Source organism: Carassius carassius, chromosome 3 (genome assembly GCF_963082965.1).
Source record: "Carassius carassius chromosome 3, fCarCar2.1, whole genome shotgun sequence".
In the NCBI taxonomy this organism is placed as follows: Eukaryota; Metazoa; Chordata; class Actinopteri; order Cypriniformes; family Cyprinidae; genus Carassius; species Carassius carassius.
The window spans coordinates 25467426-25494800 of record NC_081757.1 but is presented as its reverse complement, the minus strand read 5'-3'; the positions used below and the strand labels follow the sequence as shown (position 1 = coordinate 25494800).

Below are 27375 nucleotides of genomic sequence, written 5' to 3'. Positions count from 1 at the left end.
TGCATTTGTTTTTTTTGTGTTTTTTTTTTCCCACCCCATGCCCTCCTCTTTCCTCTGACTGAAGTTGAGTAACGCTACAGGTGCTGTTGTCTCTGTTTTCCTATTTTCTGCTTTTCTCTCTTTACTCTTCTGCTTTAAGTTATTGTGCTGTTTTCCTAAGGCTAACGTGCCACTGTTGCTGATAACATCGTTTCCTTTTTGGTAATATTTATCCTTCTAATTTTTGTTAAGTTTAGTCACAGCTAATGTAACAAGACACACTGTGATGATTCCAGTATTAATAAAAGGTGTACTTAAACTGTGTGTGAGGTGAAGAATATTCATTATGACCTATTTATTATACAATATGTATTATTTCTAATGCTTAGGCAAGCCATAATTAAGATACGTTGAAAAATTAGCAAAAGGGTGAAATTATGAGATCTAAGGTTAAAGTTCCCTGTTGAAAAAAAAATGCATATGTTGGTTAGGTATGTTTAGAAGCATGATTGCTGGTTTGAGCTGGTTTAAGCTGGTCATATGCTGGTCTTAAACTTGTCCTGAGCAGGAGCTAGTTGCTTAGGACCAGCACATGGCCAGCTTAAACCAGTTTAAACCAGCTCGAACCAGCAGTCATGCTTCAAAATGTACCTAACCATCATATGCAGTTTTTGTTTTGTTTTTTCAACGTGGGTTGAAAAAAAATTATGATTACTGATTGTGATTTACCAAAGCATGAATTTTTTTCTTATATTAAAAAGCAGGTTCTGATGTATTGAGCAGATGTATTAAAATATTATTTGTCTAGAACGGCATAAAAACAAGCTTGAATTATTATGCATACAATTCAATGTTAAAATGCTATATATAGCATAATTCATGCCCAGAAAATACAAAACAGAAAAGGGGTGACTGAAGTTCAGTTGAAAGTGCAAGAGGCTTGACTGAAGGTGCACAGCAAGGAAAGATCAACTCTAATAAACAATCCCATTTAGAGTGCACACATTGTATTTTTGACGCCAGGGGGCGCCAACGTGTTTGGCTAAATCTGCGAATGCAGTGCAACATCCAGATAAAGAAAGTTTGTTCTAATTCTTCAAGCTGTTTAAAATCTAAAGTTGAAACACAAATAAATCTTGTCTTTCACACCGAAAATAAATAACTAGCAAAACCCTGTAATTAAAATCACAAGTCAGTCTCTAAGCACCTATTTTGCGCTCATCAGCTTTACAACGACTTTCAACAGTGAGAAAGACCGAGATTAGCAATTCAGCCTCCAGTGTTATTTGCTGAGAAAGCCCCGGAAGGTGTATTAGACAGTCCCAGCTGCACTCTGGACTGCCCAGAGCTCAAGTGTGTATCTTCAATGATAGTCAGGTCGCTTCATCTATATAAAACACTTGCGCAACTTAATTAGAACGTCTTCTGAGCTCGTCATCTCTCTGGTGTGTTCTTAAACCACACGAATGCAACTTTAATTAAAAATAAGTAGGCCACGATTAATTTAAGAAATCTTAACAATGATATTGTATGGGACCATAAAGGGATTAGAGAGTGTAGAACGAGAAAAGAGTTTATACTATGTGCTAATTAAGTTTACCATCCCACTAATGGCATATTCACGGAAGCATACCCACGCTGGATGCTATTTGGCTGTCTCCTGAACCCTAGGTGAGTAACATGATCTTGGTTGCTCATTTGAGTAAACTGTGCCCTGTGTTGGAGGAACTAGAACGTGTCTAACAATACCCAAATCATAATGTTAAGTAGGTCATCAACTACATCCATCCGTTCTTCAAAAGACTTGCGTATTATGTGTCATAATTAGGGTCCCATTCTAAGGATATTTTGCTACCTTTCCCAATAAGTTGTAAAAACTTTTTGTCATTTTGCAAACATTTTGCAAACTCACGGGTTCTGGTTTGGGCATCTCTGCGCTGGACGGATGGGCAGTTCATCCCATGGTTTTCACACACTGACATACAAACTCTCGCTCACACCTACAAGCAATTTAGTGCCTTGTGTCTTTGGATAGTCAGGGAAACCAAAGCAACCAGAAGAAACCCACACTAACACAGAGAACTGGCACAAACAACAACGAGGAGTTTATAATAAATGAACACTTGTTTAGGCTGACACCTAATCAAATGTTTACACTAAAAAAAAAAAGAAAGAAAAAAAACACACCCTAACTTACAAAAACCAGTACACACAGGGACTGCTTATTTACATGAATCTGAACGAACTGAATGAATCAGACTTTCCAATGCAGAGAGAGAGAAAGAGAGAGGATCCGAGAATGCCACTTACTTGTTTCTTCAGCTAAGGCTGATTATGCTACTGCTAGCTTACTCATTTAAAAAAATAGCTTAGTTAGCATTATATTGCTACTATTTTAGTTAATTCCTCCCCAATGCCGCTGTTACCAAACTTTCCTATTGGCATTACTGAAACCTCCTTCATTTGGAGAATCCTTCATAGCAAACCTGGTGATGCGGATCACATGAGAGGGGCCCTTCCATGCCTTTACCCCCTCACCTCAGATAACTGAGGGCTTTCGAAAGGTACGAGTTCACTCACCATGACAAGAGGAGCCACTAATCTGCACCTCACACCCCCGACTGCTCTTATTGCCCGTAATAAATTTATATCTATCATCTTCCACCTTTCTCCCACATGTGTGGATGTGTGCAATAAAATGTGAAATGAAATTCATGTCCACTCGGTGCCTTTTTATCCCGCCACTTATCAAGGAAACACAGAGAGCTGGCACAGGACTCAAGGGGGATTCTTCACGCCTCTGTTCCACCTACTCATTTCAGAACGGTTTGGAAGGAAAGGAGAGGAAGATTGTATTTTTGAAACTATTGGCTTTGCTCAAAATCTATTGTATCTAGGTATTCAGTTGCAACATATTTTATATTTTCTTCACAAAAAAAAAAAATGATGTCGCTCTCTCTCGCTCTCGTCCTTTTAATTTATCAAGGTTTATTTTATTAATAGCTTTTTCAATGTTGTGGTATTTTTTAATCAAAATTCCCATATAGAAGACTAAACTGTGAACATTTCAATCAAGGATTTCATTCACTTAAATAATTGCAGGTTCCTGACTTGTTAAGTGAGAATAAATAAATTGCATTGTCACAGGATAGGCTTTTTCTTGATTGTTATGCCTGTTTCAGGAAATTGGACATTGTAAGGGACATTGCTTGCGACTCTAAAGAGTTTGAAAGAATAATGGCTTGGCATGCTAGATCTGCAGCCACATGTGCTGACCTATTCTTATATTGTTCACACTGGCCTTGACCATGGATATCGCAAGCAGCCTTAGCTGAGGAAACAAGTAAGTGGCATTCTCGGATCCTCTCTCTTTCTCTCTCTCTGCATTGGAAAGTCTGATTCATTCAGTTCGTTCAGATTCATGTAAATAAGCAGTCCCTGTGTGTACTGGTTTTTGTAAGTTAGGGTGTGTTTTTTTTCTTTCTTTTTTTTTTTAGTGTAAACATTTGATTAGGTGTCAGCCTAAACAAGTGTTCATTTATTATAAACTCCTCGTTGTTGTTTGTGCCAGTTCTCTGTGTTAGTGTGGGTTTCTTCTGGTTGCTTTGGTTTCCCTGACTATCCAAAGACACAAGGCACTAAATTGCTTGTAGGTGTGAGCGAGAGTTTGTATGTCAGTGTGTGAAAACCATGGGATGAACTGCCCATCCGTCCAGCGCAGAGATGCCCAAACCAGAACCCGTGAGTCACAGTTGGCATCATGACCTTTGACTTGGCCCACCATGTCATATCACTTGGGGAAAAAAACATGCCATTGAAGCATTCTTCATTTCTAATGCATCTTTTTGTTTTGTTTTAATTTTGCATTGAAATGTAGAGAATATAAATCCTTTGTATATATTATTATTAATTTCTTTATATAATTATTAGATTTATTAACATTCTTATAATGTTTGCAAAATGACAAAAAGTTTTTACAACTTAATGGGAAAGGTAGCAAAATATTCTTAGAATGGGACCCTAATTATGACACATAATACAAAAAATAATGACTTATATTGTCTTTTTATGCATTGCGTAACGTATCGTGCTGCGTAAACATAAAACCATGTCTGCATTTGTGATTGGAAAAACAAACAACAAGCACTACTAAACACTCGCGTTTGAATCGTCAGTGGCTAATTATTTAAATATAAAAAATGTACTTACAGGCTGTGAGTCAGAAGCGCCAGACTGCATCTCCTTGCAAAATTATCCTTTGTGCCACAGACGCATTGTAGGTTACTGGTTCAGGAAACAGTTCTCATTCTCCATAAAATGCATTGCACACACACAAATATTTGGGTTGAACTGTTCTGGAACAGTGTTGTAAATACAACTTAACCACTGATTTCTAGTTGTGTAGTTTCTTTTGGAAGACCAAATAAAGTAGTTTTGCTTTCACAATAAAACTCAGCATCTCAAAAACATGGTGCAGGCGGCAACAGCAAGAACCAAAGTTACGCCTTCTTTCTTGTTGTGAACATCTGGGGGGCATTATGAAAAACTTCCCACTGTGTGACGTAGACATGTGGGTGGTGTTAAAACAAGGTGTTTAAGGAGGCAGTGGTTGACTCTTAACTTTTATGAAGAATATCTCATATCATGCAAGCACTGATGCAAGCGCTGATGAACTAACCCTGGAACATAAACTGCTCCGGAGCAGGCTATCTTCATAGAGCAAGTTAATATGGTTGCTATATAACCAGAAAGTAACCTCTGATTTTGGAACCGAAAGCTGAGGTTATTCGCTCGCTTATCCTCAAACATACCTGAGTATGTCACATAACCTGCTTGGAATACCCCCAGTAATGTTTGCTGTATTTTACAGTACAATTCTAAAAAACTATTTTCACAGTTTACTAGAATCAACGTTAATATTTATGTGTAGATCACAAATTATAAAACTGATTCAATTGGACAATCTGTTTTATTTTTATATATCTGCCCCTCAAACACACACACACACACGCAATATATATATAATATATAATATATACATATACATACATACATACATATATATACAGTACAGACCAACAGTTTGGACACACCTTCTCATTCAAAGAGTTTTCTTTATTTTTATAACTATGAAAATTGAAGATTCACACTGAAGGCATCAAAACTATGAATTAACACATGTGGAATTATATACATAACAAAAAAGTGTGAAACAACTGAAAATATGTCATATTCTAGGTTCTTCAAAGTAGCCACCTTTTGCTTTGATTACTGCTTTGCACACTCTTGGCATTCTCTTGATGAGCTTCAAGAGGTAGTCACCTGAAATGGTCTTCCAACAGTCTTGAAGGAGTTCCCCGAGAGATGCTTAGCACTTGTTGGCCCTTTTGCCTTCAGTCTGCGGTCCAGCTCACCCCTAAACCATCTCGATTGGGTTCAGGTCCGGTGACTGTGGAGGCCAGGTCATCTGGCGCAGCACCCCATCACTCTCCTTCTTGGTCAAATAGCCCTTGATGCCTTCAGTGTGACTCTACAATTTTCATAGTCATGAAAATAAAGAAAACTCTTTGAATGAGAAGGTGTGTCCAAACTTTTGGTCTGTACTGTATATATATATATGATATATATATATATATATATATATATATATATATATATATATATATATATATATATATAGTGAACATTTTTATATAGTGAAATTTTACATTTAAACTTGTAGGAATGATGCATCACCCTCCATGCCCTTTTATTCTATTAAGATTTCCAAATGTTTTTAACTTATTCTATCACAACGTGCCCTTACCAGCATTATTTATTCTTTCAAAGCGATTCATCCCGTTGCTGGCATTACAAAGTTATTAAACTAGATAAGAGGTTAAGATGTGCTCCTGATAAAGCCCACACACTGAATGTCCCTCTGAGTGTGAAGATAAGAAAGCAAATGAATGCTGTGCAGGAAGGATGTGAAAGAACTAATAAAAGAAGAGAAGTGAATCTCTTCAGTATGTGACTCAACTGCATGTCAATGCTCTTTACAAAGAACATCCACCAGCCAAGAGTACACAGATACAATTTTATGAGTTATTTGTATTTTATGTGGCCTTTCAGACAGTGGGAATTATTATACATTTACATTTACATTTACGTTTACATTTACATTTATTCATTTAGCAGACACTTTTATCCAAAGCGACTTACAGATGAGGACAGTGGAAGCAATCAAAAACAACAAAAATAGCAATGATATATAAGTGCTATAACAAGTCTCAGTTAGGTTAACACAGTACACCTAGCATGGGATTTTAAATAATATAATATAAAGAAAACAGATAGAATAAAAAAAAGAATAGAGCAAGCTAGTGTTAGAGTTCTTTACACATACACACACACATACAATTGCATAATTAATGAAAAGAAAATAGAATATAAAAAGATTAGAAAGGTAGTTAGATTTTTTTAAAGAATAGAATTAGAATAGTGAGTGTTAAAGTTAGAGGGTCAAATAAAGATGGAAGAGATGTGTTTTAATCCGATTCTTGAAAATGGCTAAGGACTCAGGTGTCTGGATTGAGTTGGGGAGGTCATTCCACCAGGAGGGAACATTTAATTTAAAAGTCCATAAAAGTGACTTTGTGCTTCTTTGGGATGGCACAATCAAGTGAGGTTCACTTGCAGAACGCAAGCTTCTAGAGGGCACATAAGTCTGAAGTAACAAATTTAGGTAAATGGGTGCAGAGCCAGTGGTAGTTTTGTAGGCAAACATCAATGCCTTGAATTTTATACGAGCAGCTATTGGAAGCCAATGCAAATTGATAAACAGAGGTGTGACATGTATTCTTTTTGGCTCATTAAAAATTAATCTTACTGACACGTTCTGGATTAATTGTAAAGGTTTGATAGAATTGGCTGGAAGACCTGCCAAGAGGGCATTGCAATAGTCCAGCCTGGACAGAACAAGAGCTTGAACAAGGAGTTGTGCACCATGTTCCGAAAGAAAGGGCTTGATCTTCTTGATGTTGAATAAAGCAAATCTGCAGGATCGGACAGTTTTAGCAATGTGGTCTGAGAAAGTCAGCTGATCATCAATCATAACTCCAAGGCTTCTAGCTGTTTTTGAAGGAGTTATGGTTGATGTGCCTAACATGATGGTGAAATTGTGATGAAACGATGAGTTTGCTGGAATCACAAGCAGTTCTGTCTTGGCAAGGTTGAGTTGAAGGTGATGATCCATCATCCAGGAAGAAATGTCTGTTAGACAAGCTGAAATGCGAATAGCTACCGTCGGATCATCAGGATGGAATGAGAGGTAGAGTTGAGTGTCATCAGCATAGCAGTGGTATGAAAAGCCATGTTTCTGAATGACAGAACTTAATGATGCCATGTAGACAGAGAAGAGAAGTAGTCCAAGAACTGAGCCCTGAGGCACCCCAGTAGATAGATGTTGTGACTTGGACACCTCACCTCTCCAAGATACTTTGAAGGACCTATCTGATAGGTAAGACTCAAACCATTGAAGTGTGGTTCCTGAGATGCTTTTTGCCAGTAAGGTTGACAGGAGGATCTGGTGGTTAACCGTGTCAAAAGCAGCGGACAGATCAAGCAGGATAAGTACTGAAGATTTGGATTCCGATCTTGCCAGTCTTAGAGCCTCAACAACTGAGAGCAAGGCAGTCTCAGTTGAATGTCCACTTCTGAAGCCAGATTGGTTGCTGTCAAGGAGGTTGTTGTGTGTGAGAAATGTAGAGACTTGGTTGAACACAGCTCGTTCAAGTGTTTTTGCAATGAAAGGAAGAAGGGAAACTGGTCTGTAGTTCACTGAAAGAGATGGATTGAGGTTGGGTTTTTTAAGTAGTGGAGTTATACATGCCTGTCTAAATGATGAGGGAAAAACATCAGTGTGGAGGGATGATGTGTTGATGATGTGAGTGAGTGCAGGTACAACTGCAGGAGAAATGGCTTGAAGGAGATGAGATGGAATAGGATCAAGCGGGCAAGTTGTAGGGTGATTAGAAAGGATGAGTTTTGAGACTTCTGCCTCAGAGAGTGAAGAGAAGGATGTAAATGAGTGTAAGTTTGCTGGTGATATGAGCTTGACTGATTGTGGTGTGGAAAATTGTGCACTAATGTGTTTAATTTTATTAATGAAAAACGTTGCAAAGTCGTCAGCTATTAGAGATGAAGCAGGAGGGGGAGGAGGAGGACAAAGAAGTGAGGAAAATGTTTTAAAAAGCATGTGAGAGTTAGACGAATTGTTAATTTTGTTATGGTAGTATGTCATTTTAGCATTGGAGACATTAGCAGAGAAAGAAGATAGGAGTGACTGATACATATTAAGGTCAGTAGTATTTCTGGATTTGCGCCACACCCTTTCAGCAGCTCTAAGCTTAGAACGGTGTTCGCGTAGAACATCAGATAACCAAGGGGCAGAAGGGGTGTTATGGGCTGCCCTGGAAGATAAGGGGCAAACAGTGTCTAAACAAGATGTAAGAGTGGAGCAGAAAGTATCAGTAGCACTGTTAGCATCCAAAGATGCAAACAGTTTAGGGGAAGGAAGTGAAGATGAAACCATTGCAGAAAGCCGGGAGGGTGAAAGTGTGCATAGGTTATGTCAAAAGATGACATGTGGAGGGGTAAGTGAAGTGTCAGGGACCATGTTGAGGTTAAGAGTGAAGAGGAAGTGATCCGACGTGTGCAGTGGAGTAACCAGAACATGATCAGTAGAGCAGTGTCGTGTATAAATAAGGTCAATTTGGTTGCCTGATTTGTGAGTAGCAGTAGTTGACACTCGGTTGAGATCAAAAGAGGCAAGCAGAGTGTGGAAATCAGCATACAGAGGTTTATCTAGATGGATGTTGAAATCTCCAAGCATAACTAGGGGAGTACCATCCTCAGAAAAGGTTGAGAGCAACACATCTAATTCATCCAAAAAGTTACCCAGTGGTCCTGGGGGTCGATAGACAACTACAAAATGTATTTTAAAAGGGTAGGTAACAGTAACTGAATGAGATTCAAAGGAGCTGTTGATACCCAAAGATGGTAAAGGATTACATTTCCAATCATTAGAGATGAGCAGACCAGTACCTCCACCTCTTCCAGTCAAACGGGGGGAGTGGGAAAATGAGAAATTATTGGAGAGTGCTGCAGGTGTAGCAGTGTCCTCTGGTTTGATCCAGGTCTCTGTTAGGGCCATGAGATTAAGCTTTGAATGACTAATAATAGAAGTAATGAAATCGGCTTTGTTTACAGCAGACTGGCAATTCCAGAGACCAATAGAAAAAGAAAGTAGTGTATTAGCAGATATAGGCAAAGTGTGTAGGTTGTTAAGATTGCGCTGTCTACATTGTGTGATGTGTGGTTTGCGAGTGGTAGTGATAGTAGGGATCTGGAAACACATAGTAAGATTTGGTTATAAACAAAAAAACAACTGAAACAGAAATGAAACAAGAAGGAAAAAGATTAATCGAAACAATACTTATATTCCCTGCCGATGTCCCTGCCCGGTGGAGTCGCACGGTAGAGTCGATGTTCTTTACACTCTTCGGTCTTCACACGAGGAAGGCTTAACTGGAGGGCTGCCGCGACCGCTGCCGTGGTATACTAATCATTTTTAAACCCGACAAAACGGAAATTGAATTCAGCTGAACGTACTTTACTGTTTATCACAACAAAGGTCTAAGCAAGCGCACAACAATGACAACGTATGCGATAGAGTACGAGACCAAATGCAGCACGTCTCAACACATATACAGATTATATATACATTATACATACATTATATATACATTATACACATATACATTATACAGATCTGAATATTTTTATCAGTTATATGGATGTAGACGGCAGGGTCTGATTATCACTGTGATAGGCAGAGGGTTGAGATGCTCAAGTGTGACGAAGATATGTATAAATGTAGACATTTTGTACAGAAACAAATGGAGAAAACTTTAGGAAGAATGTCCACATAAATATGCCAAGTGATTATCAATCTTTTTGCTGGCGAAATAAAGCCACACCAAGGAGAGGCTGTGAAAGCATGTTGTAAAGAGGTGTGACAATGTGAGGAATGAGAAGAGAAAATAACTGCAAGAATTTGAGAGCAGTGTGGAGAAGATAAAGGGGGGGGGGGGGGCACAAATGTTGAGACAGACGGTGGAGGAAGCCCTTGGGGTGTGGTTGTCAGTCTGCAGTCATGGGATTTGTTGCTCTGACAGCCTCCACCATCATTATCATCACCTGCATCTTCTGCTCTGAGATCAGCATCATGACTCATTCATCCTCTATTCAGGACAGCTATGGGATCCCCACTTTAGGATAGGCCTATATATGAAACTGATTATCTCTATTTATCTCTATACACATACAGGTGCATCTAAAAAAATATCAAATATAATGAAAAAGTTCTATCTTTTTTGTAATTTCAAAAAGTGAAATATATATATATATATATATATATATATATATATATATATGTATATATATATATATATATATATGTATATATATATAGGTGTCACGCTCAGAGGGAAGAAAGAGAGAGATGTAAATGAACTTAGAGAAGTATTTAATAATAAAGGATAAACTCAAAACAGAAAGGTTTCATTTAGAACATAAATCACATCATAAGAAATAATGCAAAAGCAAACATAAAACAGGAACAAACTTAACTTGTAGACAGACAGAACGGCGGGAAGACTGGTAGATAATACTGTGGTAGAAGAGAGTAGTTTGAGTCCAGTGTCTAACGAGTAGATCTGACAGTGTTCTGATGAAAGTGCTGTGTATATATGGAGGTGCGTAGATGAGGAGCGGCAGGTGCAGGTGATCAGAAGGCGGTTGATTGGGAACGAGTGGGCGTGGTGATGGAACCTGACGGTCTGGAAGTGTTGCTGACAGTACCCCCTCCTCCACGGGCAGCTCCCGATGCCCGGGAACGACGGCGAGGGCGGCCGCGAGGTCTGGGAGCAGGACGATCCGGATGTTGTTGATGATAGTCCGAGAGTAGAGATGGATCGAGAATGTCATTGCGAGGAACCCAGGACCGTTCCTCGGGACCGTAGCCCTCCCAGTCCACGAGGTACTCAAGCAAGCCCCCTCGCCGCCGAGAGTCCAGGATCTCCCGGACAGAGTAGACCGAAGGGTCCTCCTGGACCTCCGGAGGAGGAGGCACCTCGGCACCGCCAGGTTCTGTGGAGGGAGTAAGAGGAGGATTAGTGGCAGGTTTGAGTAGGGAAACATGAAATATAGGGTGAATACGGTAGTGTGCAGGGAGCTGGAGCTGGTAGATGATGGGGTTGATTTGCCTCTGGATGGGAAACGGTCCGATGAAACGGGGGCTGAGTTTTCTACAGGGCAGTAACTGTTGTGGAGTGTTGGTCATGGCACAGACCGAGCAGGCACGGACATGTTGGGCAACCTCACGGGCCATCCTGGGCCACCAGTACCGGGAACGAAGAAGTGAGAGGGTCCGCTTGCTGCCTGGATGTCCAGAGCCCGGAGAGGAGTGGATGGAGTCCAGAAGGGAGGAGCGCATGGAGGAAGGGACGTACTGTTTCCCTTCTGGACCTCCCGGCGGAACTGGCTCTCGGGATATGGCTTCCTGGAGTTGTTGGTCCAAGTTCCACACGATGGGGTTGAGGAAGAGCTCTGAAGGAAGGACAGGGTCGGAGATTGGCTGCGGGTCTGGCTGGTAGATACGGGATAATGCGTCCGCCTTCAGGTTCTTGTGGCCTGGATGGTAGGTGATGGTGAAACAGAACCTGGAGAAGAACAGGGCCCACCGAGCCTGGCGAGGATTCAGCCGCTTGGCCTCTCGGATATATTCTAGGTTTCGGTGGTCGGTGATGACGCTGAAAGGGTGTGTAGCTCCCTCGAGCCAATGCCTCCATTCCTCCAGAGCTAGCTTAATGGCCAGGAGTTCCCGATTGCCGATGTCGTAGTTCTGTTCCGCTGGGGAAAACTTCCGGGAAAAGAAGGCACATGGATGGAGTTTGGGAGGCTCTCCGGAGTATTGTGAGAGTACGGCTCCAGCCCCGACGGTGGACGCATCTACTTCCACGATGAAGGGTTTGGTAGGATCTGGAAGGATGAGGGCCGGAGCCGTACAGAAGGCATTTTTGAGTGAGGTGAAGGCTTGGATGGCATTAGGAGTCCAGGTGAGGGTCTTGGGTTAGCCCTTAAGCAGGTTGGTGAGGCTGGCTGAATGAAGGCTGAACTGGTGGATGAAGCGGCGATAGAAGTTCGCGAATCCGAGGAAGCGCTGAAGCTCCTTAACTGAGGTGGGTTGGGGCCAGTCCCTGATGGCTGCGACCTTGTCCGTGTCCATGCTGATCCCAGCTGGGTTGATGACGTAGCCTAGGAACTGGATGGTGGTTTGGTGGAACTCGCACTTCTCAGCCTTGAGGTACAGGTGGTGGTGTCTCAGCTTCGAGAGGACCTGCGTAACGTGGTAGCGATGGTCGGCCAGGTTCCGAGAGTAGATGAGGATGTCGTCGATGTAGACGATGACGAAACGGTGGAGGAACTCTCGGAACAACTCGGTTCATGAAGCCCTGGAAGACAGAAGGCGCGTTGACCAGGCCATAGGGCATGACCCGGTAATGGTAGTGGCCAGTAGGGGTGATGAAGGCGGTCTTCCATTCGTCCCCAGGGCGGATACGAACGAGGTTGTAGGCGCTACGCAGGTCCAGCTTGGAGAAGATGCGAGCTCCACGCAATTCATCTAGGGCAGCTGGGACCAACGGCAGGGGGTATGGAAATTTGACTGTCTGGGAATTCAGGACACGGTAGTCAATACAAGGTCGCAGACCTCCGTCCTTCTTCCCCACGAAGAAGAAACTGGAGGCGGCTGGTGAGGTAGATGGCACGATGAAACCTTGGTGGAGAGCCTCCTTAATGTACTCCTCCATGGCCTTCTGCTCCGGGACGGACAGAGGGTAGATCTTACCCTTGGGAAGTTTCGCTCCAGGCAGCAAGTCAATGGCGCAGTCCCATGGCCTATGAGGTGGTAATCTGGTAGCAGCCTGCTTGCTAAAGACGTCCTGGAACGCCCTGTAGTCCTCCGGTATGGAGATGCACTTGGTGGATTCAGGACTCTCGACGAGGGTTGACTGAAGAGAGAGTTTTGGGACGGGTAGGTGTCGAAGGCAGGATTCGTGGCATTTAGAACTCCACTCGAGGATGTCACATCTCTCCCAATCCATGGAAGGTGAGTGCTTAATCAGCCAGGGACGTCCCAGGACGATGTCCACTGTAGCACCCTCCAACACCAGAAATGAGATGTCCTCCACGTGGAAGTTGCCGATTTGAAGTTGGCAGTCAGGCGAACGTTGCTTCACTTGGCCGGATCCCAAGGGCTCTCCTCTGATGGTGTTGATCTGATATTGAGGATGTTGAGGTAAAGCTGGTAGGTTGAGGGTTCTCAGTGTGTTGAGGGAGATGAAGTTCCCTGAGGCACCCGAGTCGATGAGAGCTTGGACTGTGAAAGCAGAGTCTTTAATCCGCAGAATGACCGAAAGTTTTCTCATGTTAGTTACGTCTGGGGAGATATTTAGAATACTCACCGAAGGTAGTGATGGTTTGATAGGACAGGAAGTGATGGTGTGGTTCTTGCCTCCACAGTATAGACAGAGCCCCTGGGACACACGGCGGTATCTCTCAGCAGCGGATAGATGATAGGAGTCTGTCTGCATCGGTTCTGGTGTTGGAGGGGAATGTCCAGGAGCGGGCGAGGCGGCTGGCAGAGAGATGGTGTCAGGAGAACATGCAAACAGGCGCTGAGCGATCTGGGTGGTCTTTTGGATGAGCCCTTCGAGACCGATTGAATCGTCGAAAATCACCAGTTGCTGTCTGATGTTGCAATTCAACCCCTGACGGAAGATTGAGCAGAGCGCTGGTTCATTCCATCCACTAAGGGTCGCTAGGGTGCGGAACCGGAGAGTGTACTCACCAGCCGAAGAAGAGCCTTGACGCAGGCGTAACAGTTCATCCGAGACTGATAAGGATCCGGTAGTCCTTCCAAAAACTTCCTTGAAGTGTTTAGTGAATGCAGAAAAATTACCGATTATGGGATTTTCCGCTTGCCATAGTGCATCAGCCCAATCCAGCGCTCGGCCCGACAGCAAACTGGTGATGAATGCCGTCTTAGATCGCTCCGTGGGAAATCGTTGGGGCTGCATCTCAAAATGCAGAGTGCACTGCAGGAGGAAGCCGTTACATTTGTCCGCCTTGCCCGAATAGCAAGCAGGTAAGGCCATGGGACTTCCAGAGGCAAAGGGGGAAGTGCTCGGTGAAGGCTGGAAGATTGATTGGAGAGGATCGGAAGTGGGGCGAGTTGACATAGTGAAGGATCTGTATCTTGTCTAGGTCAGATCTTCTGTCACACTCAGAGGGAAGAAAGAGAGAGATGTAAATGAACTTAGAGAAGTATTTAATAATAAAGGATAAACTCAAAACAGAAAGGTTTCATTCAGAACATAAATCACATCATAAGAAATAATGCAAAAGCAAACATAAAACAGGAACAAACTTAACTTGTAGACAGACAGAACGGCGGGAAGACTGGTAGATAATACTGTGGTAGAAGAGAGTAGTTTGAGTCCAGTGTCTAACGAGTAGATCTGACAGTGTTCTGATGAAAGTGCTGTGTATATATGGAGGTGCGTAGATGAGGAGCGGCAGGTGCAGGTGATCAGAAGGCGGGTGATTGGGAACGAGTGGGCGTGGTGATGGAACCTGACGGTCTGGAAGTGTTGCTGACAATATGTATATATGTCATATAATCATCAATATATATATGTATATATATATATATATATATATATATATATATATATATATATATATACATATATATATTGATGATTAGAGCTTACAGCTCATGAAAGTAAAAGTCTGACTTCGGAAACCTCACACTGGACTTCAAGCAGCTTGGATTATGTGCCTCTCCAATCTTAATCCAGACCTTGATTTCCAAATGAAAGGCAAAATGTTTTTTATCTAAAAAGAGGAATTTGGACCACTGAGCACTGGACTGAACAGTCCAGTTCTTTTTCTCTTAGGTAAGATGCTTCTGATGTTGTTTCTGTTTCAGAAGCATCTTGGTAGCCCTTTTCCTGAAGACGTCTGAGCATGGTGACTGTATGGTGACTTGGTTGACAGTATTCTCAAACTTTTGGTCATCCCTGCTGCTTGTGCACCTTTTCCTACCCAATTTCTTCTTTCCAGTCAACTTTGCATTTAATATGCTTTGATACAGCACTCTGTGAATAGCCACCACTTTCAGTAATGACCTTCTTTGACTTACCCTCTTTGTGGAGGGTGTCAGTGATTGCCAATGAATTGCCAAGTCAGCGGTCTTCCTCAATATTGTGGTTTCAAAGGGCAAGAGATACCCGGTATTTATACTGTAGGGATGGTCATTTAAAGCTGAAGTAAAAATGTATTTGTGAAACCTGTCATTATGTCCTGACAGTAGAATATGAGACAGATAATCTGTGAAAAAATCAAGCTCCTCTGGCTCCTCCCAGTGGTCCTATTGCCATTTGCAGAAATTCGACCGCTCCCGGTAAGAAACAACCAATCTGAGCTGCGGTCCGTAACTTTTTTTGTGTTCAAGATTTACAAAATGTATATAATAAGCGAGTACACCATGAATCCATTTTCCAAACCGTGTTTTTAGCCTGTCCTGAATCACTAGGGTACATCTATAATAAGTGTTTATATTCTGACTATTTTACATTGCTTCGGGGGTACCGCGGCGGAGTAACCCGGTACCTTTGTGATTCTTCATAGACATAAACAGAGAGAAGTAGCTCCGGCTACAATGTTCTTCCGCAAGACGCAAGCAGTTCTGTTTATTAACCGCTAGAGCGTCAAAAGTTACGGACTGCAGCTTTAATGTAACTCAAACGTAAGTATTCTAATATTTTTATATACTGTTTTTTTATCATCGAAAAAAAAGAAAAAAGAAATAAAGTATAATATAGCTGTATATTATCTGTTCAAGTAGATCAATGTCAGTTCAGATTCAAGTGTGATACGCAAGCACCTCAAGGAAGCCTCTCTTCTTTCTCAATCATTAATGTGTACAGAAAATGAATGCACCAAAATTCATAATGATAGATAGAAATAGTGGAGTAAGGGCATACCAGGAATGCAGAAATGCACAAAAATGCAAGAAATTAACAAAATATCATCTGTGACATAAAAGAATTATAAATATTTTATTGCTCTGTTGAGGAAAATTGATTCCGTTGGGTTGTGGCCTAATTCTGTTATGTTTTGGGTTAATTATATTGTGTTGTCAACTTTTGTTTGCTTGGTAAATGATGTTGTGTTGTGCACCGCAGGGCCATGGATCCAATTGTTTTATACGGAGAAAGAAGAGAATACAAAAGAAGAGGGAACAGAAAGGTTCTTTCCTATATGTACACTGTCTTAAAGGGGCAGTTCACCAACAATTAAAAAATATATTGTCTACTCCTCCTACTTTTTCCTTGTTCCTGTGGTCCACAAAATATATTTACGTATATTCAGAATATATTTTGTAATTGTCTCGTTTTTTTTGTCTTTCCGTACAATAAAATTCAAAGAGGGGTCAATTATTGTTTACTCTATTCTTCCAAACTTCTTTTGTGTTCCACAGAAGAAATAAAGTAATTTGGTTTGGAACAACATGCAAGTGAATAATTGATCAAATAATTTTTACTTTTAGGTAAATAATCTCTTTAAATCATTCTAAGGGTCTCTTAATTGTATTGCATCCTGGAGTCTAAACATATTTGTACAAAAATTATAGACTGTGATAAAAGTCAAAACAATGATCATCTTCCCATTCCTTCCCTCTCTGTCTTGTGACATAAGCTCTTTCTGTTTCTTAATGGTGTCATGATGTGACTCCTCATCAAAGTCTGGTGCCTTGGCATTTCTCTCTCTCACATCATCATCTCCTCTGTCATTCAGTCAGTCTTTTGTGCATCACGGTGCAGCGCCTCTTATTTCCAGATAAACAGCATGGCTCGCCGGCACACTAACACTGCAGTGCCCAGTCGGCCAGTTCTAATTAATTGCAGCTAATGAGGAGCAACATTAGCATATCAATACTCCCTTCGCTCCATCCAAGCATGGACAACACAGACTCATCTCTAGCAGCAGAAAAAGCATATGGTTGATACATCACAAAAACACCATTAATTAAATAAGCTCCCCTCATGAAACAACTGCTGTTTCTCTGTCTTTCTTTCTTTCTTTCATTCTTTCTTTAATAACACTCATTTTGTCTGCTATTCTTTGTAGCATGCTTCTCATACAGGAGAAAGAATGTGCATAGCTGCGTTTTTCTACCCTATTCTCTCTGTCTTTGAATGGAAAATGGAAATCAATGTAGTTTTTGTATTGTAGAATCTCCCCATCAATACTATGCAGCTGAAAATGATACACTGTTTTTAGAAGGAGCACAGGGCCATTTATTTCAGTGCCACAATTTTTAGGAGCATTGCCAAATTTGAGTTTTGTTGACGGCAGTGATTCTGGAGTTTACTGTAGGCAACTGGCTCTTAGTAAGGTAAAGTTGTTGTATATTTTGCAACATTTAGTTCAAGTATACAGTCCTAACAGTAACGGGAACTGTTGGTATGATTTCAGACAATCCAGTGAGGATTTTCAATGTTACTGCCTTTATAAGTGAGTCACGAAATCATTCGTTCAGCTGATTCAATCAAAATACCACTCCATTCAGTTCAACTACAATTAAACCTGAGTAGAATTATAGGTCAATCAATTGTACCCTTTCAAATCATTTATATGAATGGCCCTTTGAAGTTATCAGTTTTGAGCACCTCGAATTGGAACAATCTTTTAAAATAGCGGCCATGATTGTTCTCATTTCTCCCATTTGGAACATAGTGCAAGTGTTTTATGAGTGAATGAGTAACTGAATCATTCACTTTGCTCAAAAACAGTGATTCATTCAGGAACAAAACATGAGACCATCTTTATGAGTGAATGATTAAATCTTTCACTCAACCTATTCATTCCAACTACTGAACTATTCAAGAAAAAAGTGAAATGTCCACAACTTACCAAAGTATGAAAAAAATAATATATATACATACAACCCTAATTCTGGAAAAGTTAAAACGGAAAACGTTTTTTAAATTTTAATAAAATGAAAACTAAAGGAATTTCAAATCACATGAGCCAATATTTTATTCACAATAGAACATAGATAACGTAGCAAATGTTTAAACTGAGAAATTTTACACTTTTATCCACTTAATTAGCTCATTTAAAATTTAATGCCTGCTACAGGTCTCAAAAAAGTTGGCACGGGGGCAACAAATGGCTAAAAAAGCAAGCAGTTTTGAAAAGATTCAGCTGGGAGAACATCTAGTGATTAATTAAGTTAATTGATATCAGGTCTGTAACATGATTAGCTATAAACGCTTTGTCTTAGAGAAGCAGAGTCTCTCAGAAGTAAAGATGGGCAGATGCTCTCCAATCTGTGAAAGACTGCGTAAAAAAATTGTGGAAAACTTTAAAAACAATGTTCCTCAACGTCAAATTGCAAAGGCTTTGCAAATCTCATCATCTACAGTGCATAACATCATCAAAAGATTCAGAGAAACTGGAGAAATCTCTGTGCGTAAGGGACAAGGCCGGAGACCTTTATTGGATGCCCGTGGTCTTCGGGCTCTCAGACGACACTGCATCACTCATCGGCATGATTGTGTCAATGACATTACTAAATGGGCCCAGAAATACTTTCAGAAACCACTGTCGGTAAACACAATCCGCCGTGCCATCAGCAGATGCCAACTAAAGCTCTATCATGCAAAAAGGAAGCCATATGTGAACATGGTCCAGAAGCGCCGTCGTGTCCTGTGGGCCAAGGCTCATTTAAAATGGACTATTTCAAAGTGGAATAGTGTTTTATGGTCAGACGAGTCCAAATTTGACATTCTTGTTGGAAATCACGGACGCCGTGTCCTCCGGGCTAAAGAGGAGGGAGACCTTCCAGCATGTTATCAGCGTTCAGTTCAAAAGCCAGCATCTCTGATGGTATGGGGGTGCATAAGTGCATACGGTATGGGCAGCTTGCATGTTTTGGAAGGCTCTGTGAATGCTGAAAGGTATATAAAGGTTTTAGAGCAACATATGCTTCCCTCCAAACAACGTCTATTTCAGGGAAGGCCTTGTTTATTTCAGCAGGACAATGCAAAACCACATACTGCAGCTATAACAACAGCATGGCTTCGTCGTAGAAGAGTCCGGGTGCTAACCTGGCCTGCCTGCAGTCCAGATCTTTCACCTATAGAGAACATTTGGCGCATCATAAAAACGAAAAATACGTCAAAGACGACCACGAACTCTTCAGCAGCTGGAAATCTATATAAGGCAAGAATGGGACCAAATTCCAACAGCAAAACTCCAGCAACTCATAGCCTCAATGCCCAGACGTCTTCAAACTGTTTTGAAAAGAAAAGGAGACGCTACACCATGGTAAACATGCCCCGTCCCAACTATTTTGAGACCTGTAGCAGAAATCAAAATTGAAATGAGCTCATTTTGTGCATAAAATTGTAAACTTTCTCAGTTTAAACATTTGCTATGTTATCTATGTTCTATTGTGAATAAAATATTGGCTCATGTGATTTGAAAGTCTTTTAGTTTTCTTTTTATTAAAAATTAAAAAACGTCCCAACTTTTCCGGAATTCGGGTTGTACATATACATATAAAGATTGATTAAAGATTAAAGATTCTTAAGTAGTCAAGAATGTTAAATTAAATGTTATAAAATAGAAAGTTTAATTATTATTATTATTATTATTATTGAGGCACTTGAGGCATTCGGCCAATCACAATGCATTGGATAGCTGGCCAATCAACTCACTTTTCAAACCACTTTGTAAAAATCTTTAGTTTCAGAAAGGTGGGGAATACAGAAGCAACAATAATATACAGTATGTGGAAAATATGTTTTTTATGACCCCTGTAATATTATACAAAGTACATAGTTTTATACATGTTGTACATATACATTTTTCATGCTGTACATTTATAATGCTGTAACTAGTAAAGAGGAAGTGATGATCAGTTCATGTGCCACTTGAGCTTAGGTTCTACAATGATCTGTCACAACACATTAAAGAGCCACAAAATTTAATTTATTGTTCGAATTTCTTAAAAATAAGTTGACAAAATGTGAAAGTAACCTGTTCTGCATTGTCAGTGTCCTCTTTGCTCCGCATTGTATTTTTTACTGTGTGAGAACATTATGTGTGGCGTGAGAGCAGCGTGGCTTGTCAGACATAGCAACAGTAACTAAGTGGGTTGGTCTTCGTGAAGGGTCAGTTGTTATTCATATGCAATTTACATTATTTATGCAATGTTTTGGCATACTTATAGCTAAAATAATAATGTAAGGCATCTTGGATTTCTGAAGTAGAGCTGAATTGAAGAGGGAAATCAATAACTTCTGATATTGGTGCATCTCTCCCTTATTCTTGTCGGAGACAGAACTCAGCAGAATGAGACCTGCATGCACCTTCCTAAAGGATGTTATTCTAAAATGATTGAACAGAAAAAAGAAAAAAAGAGTCAGTGATAGCAGCTGAAACAGGTTAGCAGTAGGAAAAACAAGGGCAAGAAATCTCATGACACTTAACCGGGCTGCTTGGGTATGACATGACCTTTTCTTCATCTGTGTATTTATTCATCAAAGACTCACTCTCACTTTTAAACAAGCTTAGGGTGGCATGCTAACACAGAGCTTATTAAGTAGCCATCTTAAAAGACTGACTCCCTGTCATGTTTTAATGGATGGCATTTTTGATGCATCTGGCCGGGTGTCTCATTCAGTTTTTCCACTACACTTTAAAGGCGAAGGAATGGGGACAAAAAGCTGAATTAATTAGCTTCTTTAATAACATGTTATCCAAAACATATTCTCCATGGGCATAATTAACAACAATTTATTTGGGCACAGTTTCCTCCTGAATGTTGCAAATTGGAATTATTTTTAAGTTGTGTGTTCAGCAATTATGTGCACTTTTCCTTCTCCAAGAGAAGCCGTGAGAAATGTACTGTTTCCAGTTGCAACCTTAATAGATACATTTACGAAGTGTTTACTGGTTTTGTAAATGCAATAATACTTGAAAGACTTCTGAAAAGGCAAAATACAGAGACGAGCCCACAGGGTAAACCGACTCAATTGCCTGTTCTTAGTTCAAGGAATTGTTCATGAATATTCACATTGATGACAGAAACAGTAAAGGCAGAAACAACAAACTGCTTCTTTGTAAGAGTGTTCGGATTTTGAAAGACACATTTATGATGGTCTCTGATGAACATACTGGTAATGCAGCCATTTTTATGAGAATGTTTGGCTGTTGGTAGATTAGCTCTTTGCTTCACACATATATATTTTTTGTTTGATTAAAAGCTATATTGACTAATGAAAAGAAGAAAGAGAAGAAAAAACAATAAGCTTTTTAGAAACAGCTTGTGCAAAATATAACCTGGCATGTCAGTTTGGCAAGGTCTTTCACTCCACAGCCTTTTGAACAAGCTGATAACTGTTATTTAATCTGTTTTTTCCCCAAAGGCCACAGTGTTTCATCTGATCTGTTTTGAGTACTCTTGAATTCATCATGCCGAACAACTCCTGACCTTCAACAGAAACACAGATTTAAAACAATTGCTTTGAATATGCTTTACCTTCATGTGAAGCCTACCAGAAGAGCAAAACACTAATTATGTTTAATAAAACACTAACCACTATTTGTGAGTACAGAAAATTGTCGTTTTTGCCGGAATTATGCTGAAAACTAAATTAATTTATATTCAAAGAAGCCATTTTAAAAGCAGAAAATATAATGAGTGACTTGTAAAACTCCCCTGAGTCTGAGAATCTCACTTTGATCAACCTACAGGCCATGACCTGTAGTGTGCGGCACAACGCTGTAGTCAATAATGTATTACCATGGAGAGTAATATAGCTGGAATACGAAATACACCCTGACTAAAGAGCCAACACATGTACATCATGTTTGATATACTGTGGCAGAGACAAACTGTAGTGTATGCTGTCACAGTAAAGCTGCAGATTCTCAAAACAGCAGTCTAGAAGAAAATCTTATTTCAGACACAGTCTAGCCGTCCCAGGTGTGCACATCATGAAATCAAAGATTCTTCCTTTTTGATTCCCATAGATTGCTGCTTCATTCAAGGCTGCAGCTGGGGTGAACAAGATGCTCTTTATCCACACAGACTCCATAAACACCTTGGTTAGTTTGGCTGGGTAAACACCAAAGGGTAAATAACACCATCTGAAGAAAATAACTAATATAATAAAGTAATGAGAATAGTTCTTTGTCTTTGTTAATTAGCATACATTAAAAAGAAGTACAAAAAATATAGTGTAAAACGGCTTCATTTATTTACTATTTAATGACATTTTTGAGTTTTGTATGGAAATAATGTAACAATGCAAACTAATGTTTGAAAACGTAAAGACTATTTGCATTTAGTTAGTTAAAATACTTTTTTCCAGTTAGATTTTGGTGTGAAATAGATGGAGGCTTTATGAGGTTCACCATAATGCTGTCTGTAACTTGATCCGCTCCCATGACTCGTTTTATTTATTTACAGAACATAGAGCTGTACCGAGACAGATATGATTTGTTTGGACATTTATTTTAATGATATATCAGTCATGTAGCTGGTACATATTATATAAAGTATTACAAATGGCTAGCATTTTTGATTAGAGCTAAAAATGGTAATATCTCAGACTGTACTTGATAGTTAGTGCTGCTGATCCTCAATAAATATTTTTTTATCCATTCTAGACACATTTTTTAGAGACTTTGCCTTGGAGATTATCCTCTGTTCTTCTTTTTTTCCATACCACACTTCTTTGAACTGTTATCATCTCATCTGATCTGCTACACTGATAAGTTAGAGGCATAGCCATAGTGAAACTTTATGCCTAAATGAGATGCTGTGCTCCGACAATATAACTGCTTTAATAAGACATCGCCTCCCAAACTGCTGTTTATTTCTTCACAAACACAAACAAAAGAAGAAACAGATGGTTTCTTGAGATGAGATGAAGCTGAAACAGTAAAGTTCAAAAGCTGAATGACAAATATACTTCGAAAGAGACACTGTATTTCATGTAAGGGATTTCATAAAGTTTAACACCGGCTGTTTGACAACATGATTAATTGTAGTTAGTTAGGAATATTTGAAGAGGATTTATTGGATTTCCAAACCATTCCAGGGATATGCAAATATGAGGATCCCCTGCTGAGTGTCTACAGATCACTCGGGAGGCTAAGGAGTAACAGACAGAAGGGTTTATCAAAAGACACAAGCAGAGGAGCAGGTAGTGTTGTGTAGAGTGATGAATGGATCCGTGAGAGCTGGGTGAAGACGTCAGAGGAGGGAGGTGAACTACACACACGCACACTGGGGATCTTGATCTTCGGAGAATCGCTGGAGAGAGGTAAGTAGAGGAAGAGTTAGTCCTTTGAGTTAGCATACAGGTAAGACCTTGTCGCGAACGAGACCGGATGAGGTGAGGGCGTGCGTTGTGAATGAGTGGAGGTGGAACCTGGCGTGTTTGTAACAGTACTAGATATTCCAGTTGTCCACCACGCCGCCGGGAGTCCAGGATGTCACTAACTTCATAGGCCGCGCCGTCGTCTAGGAGGAGTGAAGGGAGGGCCTCGGTTTCGCCAGGTTCTGTGGAGGGAGAGACAGAAGGATGGTGAGGTTTAAGGAGAGACACATGGAAGGTGGGGTGAATCTGGTACTCAGGGGGTAATTGGAGTTTGTAAGTGACCGGATTGATTTGCTGGAGGATGGTGAATGGGCCAATGAATCTGGGACTTAGCTTGCGGCAGGGCAGGCGCAGGCGGATGTCCCGGGTGGACAGCCAGACCTTCTGACCGGGTTGGTAGATGGCGAGGGTGACCAGTGCCAAGAGATGTGTGAGCGGAGTGAATGAGTGGAGTGCGCCATATCCTGGGAATATACTGATGTCCCGGTGGGCAACCTGGCGGGGTGTTTGTAGTAGGATCAGTAGGAGGAAGGGTCTCTGCGGACCAGGTAATATGAAAGACGATGACCTTTTCTGGAAGAATGTTTCTGGTTCTTCGAGATTCTCTTGGGGGGCGTGACACCGGGACAGGGCGCCAGCCTTTACGTTTTTCACCCCTGGGCGATATGAGATGGTAAAGTGGAAGCGGGTGAAGAATAACGCCCAGCGGGCTTGTCTTGGATTTAATCTTTTGGCCACTCGAAGATACTCCAGGTTTTTATGATCTGTGAGGACCAGAAAGGGGTGTTTGGCTCCCTCCAACCAATGCCTCCATTCTTCTAAGGCCAACTTGATGGCCAACAACTCCCGGTTGCCGATATCATAGTTGACCTCCGCCGGGTTGAGTTCACGGGAGAAGAAGGCACATCGGTGGAGGCGACTGGGATTCCCCTGCTGCTGAGAAAGGACCGCTCCCACTCCGGTGGTTGAGGCATCGACTTCCACTACGAAGGGTCAGTCGGGATGAACCAGGAGTGGGGCGGTCGTAAAGGCCTCTTTGAGGGTGTGGAAGGCCTCTGTGGCGGCAGGAGTCCAGGGGAGAGATTTGGGTTTGTTACGGAGGAGACTGGTGAGAGGGCTGGTGATGGTACTGAAGTTTTGGATAAACCGTCTATAGAAGTTGGCAAAGCCAAGGAACCGTTGTAACTCTTTGATGGTGGTAGGAGTGGGCCAATCTCTGACGGCATTAACCTTCCCCTCGTCCATCCGGATGCCACTGCTGCTGATGTTGTATCCAAGGAACTGCACTGAGGGCTGATGGAAAGAGCACTTTTCGGCCTTGAGATAGAGTTGAACTCCCCAATGTGGCGTTGATGTTCTGCCAGGCTCCGGGAGTATATGAGGATATCATCTATGTAGACGAGGACGAACTTGTGGAGGAACTCCCGGAGCACCTCATGGATGAAGTCCTGGAAGACGGAGGGGGCGTTAACGAGGGGGACGAGGAGAAGTGGGTACCTGAACTTGACAGTGATATTGTTGAGAGCCCGATAATCAATGCATGGTCTTAAACCTCCGTCCTTTTTCTCCACAAATAAGAAACTCGAAGCAGCAGGGGAGGTAGATGGACGAATATAACGCTGGGCCAGCGACTCCTTGATGTATTCCTGCATGGCATTCTCCTCCGGAATGGATAGGGGGTATATCCTTCCTTTAGGCACTGGTTCACCCGGCAGCAGATCGATGGCACAATCCCACAGCCGGTGTGGAGGCAGCTTGGAAGCCCGTTTGGGGCAGAAGACGTCACTGAAGGAGGCGTAGCAGGTAGGGATGGCGATGGATTGGTTTTCCACTGGGCTCTCTATTGAAGTGGAACAAACTGGAAGAGGTTCAGGGGAAGATGTGGCCGGAACTGGACAACCTGAGATGCAGCTCTTGAAACAGGCGTCGCCCCACTTCAGGACTTTGCCCGTCTTCCAGGAGATTACGGGTTTGTGCTGCTCTAACCACGGGCGCCCTAGAATCACGTCAGCGGTGGATTCCTCCAGAACCAGCAGATGGATTTCTTCATGATGGAGTAGTCCGGATTGGAGGGAAATGGGACCCACACTATGACTCACGCATCTTCTACTTAACGGTTTGCCGGTGATAGTGTGGACTTGGTAGGCTGACGGCGTTGCCGTGGTAGCGAGCTTGAGCTGATAGCAGAGGGCGCCGGAGATGAAGTTGCCGGCTGACCCAGAACCGAGGAGGGCGGAAACTGGAAGAGATATGTCAGCGGCAGTAAGTGTCACAACAGTGGTGAGTGGTTTCATTTGGTATCTTGAAGGGAGAATGGCACTCACCATGGGACAAGGAGGACGGACGGGGCATACAGCGATGGCATGCCCCGGGGCTGCACAGTAGGGGCACAGATTCTGGGCCAGCCGTCTTTGTCTTTCAGCCATAGAGAGACGATATGAGTCCACTAGCATGGGTTCGCTGGCTGGTTCTGGGGAGCTGACGGCCTCTGGTCGGCAGAGTGGCATAGAGGAATACGCCTGGCCCTGGTGCTCTTCTAAGCACGACTGCATATGGGTGGCGAAGCGGATGGACAGCTGGATGAATCGTTCAAGCCTGATGGTGTCCTCGTATGCATCGAGATGCAACCGCACTCGAGGTTCCAATCCCTGACGGTAGGTAGTCAGTAAAGCCTGTTTGTTCCATCCACTGGAGGCCGCTAGAGTCCTAAACTGAAGGGCATATTCATTCACAGACATTTTTCCCTGTTTGAGATTATACAGCTTCTCACCAATGGAAGAGTCCCAAGCTGGTCATTCCACTAAAGTCAAAGAAACATCTATACATTTTTAATTTGATTTGTGTAACACTTTTCTCAGCAACAACAACAACAAAAAGTACCATACCGACCCAAATATAAGAGGATTTTTTTTTTAATCCTTCTGGAAAAAACAAACAAACAAACAACAACAAACAAAAAAAACGCAGTCATCTATATTCAGGGTCTAGACTTTAACATGTCAATAATACACCAATGACAATAGGTGGAGCCAAAAACGCATAAAACGAGTGTGTCATGAAATAAGTAATGTAATATGTGTTGTAAAGATTGCCAGTGAACACAAAAGAAAAGAAAATGTATACAGCGGCATGTAACTTGATGGGACCAAACCCTCTCTGTTAAGTGATTTTAAAACATAAGACAGTACCTACATTTGAAGACTACAATAAGATTTCACTTCTACTGTTAATAAAATGTTGGCAGGCTACTATGAGATGGATGGACTAAATGTTATATAATTCAAATGTATATCAAAACGTGTATATTTTTAAATGTGATTATTGTTGGTACATTTTACCAGTATTTACCATACTTTTTTATGTGAAAATAATTTAGGAAAAAATATGTTTTACAGAGAGAGAGAGAGAGAGAGAGAGAGAGAGAGAGAGAGAGAGAGAGAGAGAGAGAGAGAGAGAGAGAGAGAGAGGTTTGGTTTTCAAAAATACTTTTTCCAAAAGGTACATCTAAAAAAGGGGGGTCGTCTTATAATCAGGGTCGTCTTATATTCGGGTCAATACGGTTTTGTACACAGTGTGTTAACCAGTTTGAACTAAATGGGTGCTGTCAGAATGAGAGCACAAACAGCTGTTAAAAGCATCACAATAATCTCCAGTCAATTATCAATTAATGTATTTTGAAGAGAAAAACTGCATGTTTGTAATAAATGAATTCATCATTAAGGATTTCAAAACTTCAAACAGTAGCTTCTGGCTAAAATGTGAGTACTCCATCCACCAGAGAAAAAGTAAATCATGAGTGAAATATGCTCAGATCAAGCACTGTTTA

The 27375-nt window shown here is 41.4% G+C and overlaps 1 protein-coding gene and 1 long non-coding RNA gene across 3 annotated transcripts in view; both read left to right on the top strand.

Moving 5' to 3' along the window:
* The window catches only part of rbpms2b (RNA binding protein, mRNA processing factor 2b), a 216282-nt gene that overhangs the window by 99385 nt on the left and 89522 nt on the right, over window positions 1-27375 (top strand). The gene's annotated exons all lie outside the window — the stretch shown is intronic.
* Window positions 938-27375, top strand: part of LOC132114678 (uncharacterized) — a 30125-nt gene continuing 3687 nt past the window's right edge. The window contains exon 1 of the long non-coding RNA XR_009425347.1: window positions 938-1650. This is a non-coding gene — a long non-coding RNA (uncharacterized LOC132114678). The remainder of the gene's footprint in view (window positions 1651-27375) is intronic.